Source organism: Sinocyclocheilus grahami, unplaced genomic scaffold (assembly GCF_001515645.1).
Source record: "Sinocyclocheilus grahami isolate Dianchi unplaced genomic scaffold, SAMN03320097.WGS_v1.1 scaffold1201.1, whole genome shotgun sequence".
In the NCBI taxonomy this organism is placed as follows: Eukaryota; Metazoa; Chordata; class Actinopteri; order Cypriniformes; family Cyprinidae; genus Sinocyclocheilus; species Sinocyclocheilus grahami.
In genome coordinates this window covers 128,013-131,723 of record NW_015506380.1, presented here as the reverse complement: position 1 = coordinate 131,723, position 3,711 = coordinate 128,013, and positions in this window count along the sequence as shown.

Below are 3,711 nucleotides of genomic sequence, written 5' to 3'. Positions count from 1 at the left end.
TATATATATACACTGAACAAAATTATAAACGCAACACTTTTGTTTTTGCCCCCATTTTTCATGAGCTGAACTCAAAGATCTAAGACTTTTTCTATGTACACAAAAGGCCTATTTCTCTCAAATATTGTTCACAAATCTGTCTAAATCTGTGTTAGTGAGCACTTCTCCTTTGCCGAGATAATCCATCCACCTCACAGGTGTGGCATATCAAGATGCTGATTAGACAGCATGATTATTGCACAGGTGTGCCTTAGGCTGGCCACAATAAAAGGCCACTCTAAAATGTGCAGCTTTATCACACAACACAATGCCATAGATGTCGCAAGTTTTGAGGGAGCGTGCAATTGGCATGCTGACTGCAGGAATGTTCACCAGAGCTGTTGCCCGTGAATTGAATGTTAATTTCTCTACCATAAGCCATCTCCAAAGGCGTTTCAGAGAATTTGGCAGTACATCCAACCGGCCTCACAACTGCAGACCACGTGTAACCACACCAGCCCAGGACCTCCACATCCAGCATCTTCACCTCCAAGATCGTCTTAGACCAGCCACCCGGACAGCTGCTGCAACAATCGGTTTGCATAACCAAAGAATTTCTTCACAAACTGTCAGGAACCGTCTCAGGGAAGCTCATCTGCATGCTCATCGCCCTCATCGGGGTCTCGACCTGACTGCAGTTCGTCGTCGTAACCGACTTGAGTGGGCAAATGCTCACATTTGATGGCGTCTGGCACTTTGGAGAGGTGTTCTCTTCACGGCTGAATCCCTGCGTGAGGCAAATGGGGGTCACACCAGATACTGACTGGTTTTCGGACCCCCCAATACAGTAAAACTGAGGAGCAGGAAGAGCACAGCAGGACCCAGGCCACAGCCATAACAGCGGCCCATGGTGGAGCCGACGGAGGGAGGAGCCATGGAGGAGGAATGGCCACCGACTCCAGGGGGCCGACCAACGGCGGTGGAGCAGGTGGTGGAGGGGTCCGAGGCGGAGACGGAGAGCCAACGAGCCAGGGGGATGCTGAGGATCCGGGGGGTCAGAGTGGAGCCGAAGGCTCTGGCGACCGAGGCGGAGATCCGGAGATCCGCGGCGGAGCAGGAGCGACTGAGGACCAAGGTGGAGCTGGCGGGAAGAAGGAGCCCAACGGAGCCGGTGGAGTCCAGGGGCGATGGTGACGCCCAACCAAGGCGGAGCTGGAGGGACGAGGGAGCCCGGTGGAGCTGATGGATCGATGGGTGACGGTGGAGGCGAGGGAGCTAGGAGCTGAGGTGGAGCCACTGGGTCTACGGGCCGAGGCGGAGTCCGGGCTTCGGAGGCTGGAGGCAGAGGTGAGGGAGACTCCAACCACAGTGACGCTGGAGGATGGCAGTCCCGCGGGGCTTGCACCGCAATGATGGTGGGCTGAGGGCGAGCAGAGGGACTGCCAGCTGTCAGCGGTGGAGGAGGCTGGAGCGGGTGGGAGGGCTGGCATTTTCGATGAGCGGCCACTGGAGGGCGCTCTGAGCTGGATTCGGGGGCTGGAGCCCTTCCTGGGCGGAACTGGGGATCAGGAGCCCTTCCTGGGCTGAACGAAAAATCAGGAGCCCTTCCTGGGATGAACTGGGGATCAGGAGCCCTTCCTGGGCTAAACTGGGGATTAGGAGCCCTTCCTGGGCTAAACTGGGGATCAGGAGCCCTTCCCGGGCTAAACCGGGGATCAGGAGCCCTTCCTGGGCTTAACGAGAAATCAGGAGCCCTTCCTGGGCTGAACTGGGGATCAGGAGCCCTTCCTGGGCTAAACTGGGGATCAGGAGCCCTTCCTGGGCTTAACGAGGAATCAGGTGCCCATCCCGGGCTGAATTGGGGATCAGGAGCCCTTCCCGGGCTAAACGAGGAATCAGGAGCCCTTCCCGGGCTGAACTGGGGATCAGGAGCCCTTTCTGGGCTCGGCAGGGGATTCCGAGGTCTCTTCTCCTCGTTTTGACACTGAATTCCCTCCATCTTCTGGCGTGGAAACTACAGCAGAATGTATCTGTCCACTTAAACCATGTGGTAGACTAGCTGTGCACATTCAGCAGAATTATAGGGTATGTGGTGCATCTGAAATGGCGTACTACATTTGAATTTGAACTTATATGAATAAAGCAATGAATGAAATTTGGATGTGTTACGTCTCTTGACCTACCATTGTTAGTTGTGTCCCTACAATGCCATTCATAAATCCTCTTTCCTGTGGCTTCATGGGATAGTAAAGTGTCCACTGAACTCACACTTCAGAATAGAGGTATTTTTGCCTACTGCTTTTCATATACTGCGAATTAAGACTACTCTTTTAGTGTACTGTTTTTCTCATACTAGGGAAGTATTTGATTTTGGATGTAGCGATGCTTTATTAAATGTGTTGTGACGGGTATCTCAAACACCATCATCCCCTCCAACACCCCTGTACTGGACAGCAGCATTGAAGTACTCAAGTTTGGACTCAACCTCAAGTTGTCCTGAGTTCAAGACCATATTTCCATCGCGCTGGCCTTGTCATGGATCTAGGAGCTTGATCTTGTCAGAGCTAGCAAAATTCCAGCCTGTTTCTCTCATGATTGTCAAGACTCAAAACATCTGGAGCATATCCACTAACACACTCCTAACCCAAACTTTGCACCTTTTGCGCAACAGATGCTTAAAATCAAATGGCTTTTTGAGGAGATTTGTGTTATTACTTTTCTAAGAAATTGGATTTAACGGTTTTGCCTAAAAGTATGAAACATGTGATACATTTCCATACTTACCCTCATAGACTTGCATATCTTGCATTAAAGATAGCACTTACACACTGATCCTGAAATCTGAGGTCTCACAGTTAATATTGTTCATTCCATTCACACTTCCAGCCTCAGGACCAACAACTTGTAAACTGCTGGAAAGTGGCTCTGATCATTGCATATACTCCTAAAAATAAAGGTATCCAAAAGGATTTCTTACAGCGACGTCATACACTCTTAAAAACTAAGGTACTTTATTGGCAACAATATGCACTTTTTTTACCGTCGGGCTGGATGATTCTAAGAACAGTAAGAAACGCTTAGTTCGGCACGACCATGCTGGTAAAATGCATGTAGTGACGTTGTCACTCAGGATTGGTCTCTTCTTTGTTGTCTGGCTACTAGTTTCTCTCTCTAACTGGCCAAGCGTGCTATTTGAACGAAGTAAAATCCATGGAAACTCTTTATTGCACAAAAGTTTTTTTACAGGGACTCTAAAGGCTCTTCTGATTATTAAAATGTCTTCACAGAAAGAAAAAAAAAGGTTATTTTAAGAGCGGTCCACTGAAAGGTTATCTAGGGAACCTAAAATGGTTCTTCTGACATGAGTGTTCAATTCTGCTTCTGGAGGACCATTGTCTTGCATAGTTTAGCTTCAACTCCAATTAAATACACCTGAACCAGTTGTTCAAGTTCTTTGGGTTCACTAATAGAATTTTTCATGCAGGTGTGCTAGAACAGGTTGGAGCTAAACTCTGAAGGACATTGGCCTTCCAGGAGCAGGATTGGACATTCTTCTAAAATATTTTAAATGGTGCACTTTTGGCACCTTTATTTTTAAGAGTGCAAAATAAGCATTTTGTTTTCGCCATTTTTTTGTCACCCTACAAAGAAGCTTTTGTGCAATAGAGTTAAAGGTTCTTTGTGGAAAAAGTCCTTCTGTGAAATTGGGTTACCTAAAGTATGTGGCACTTT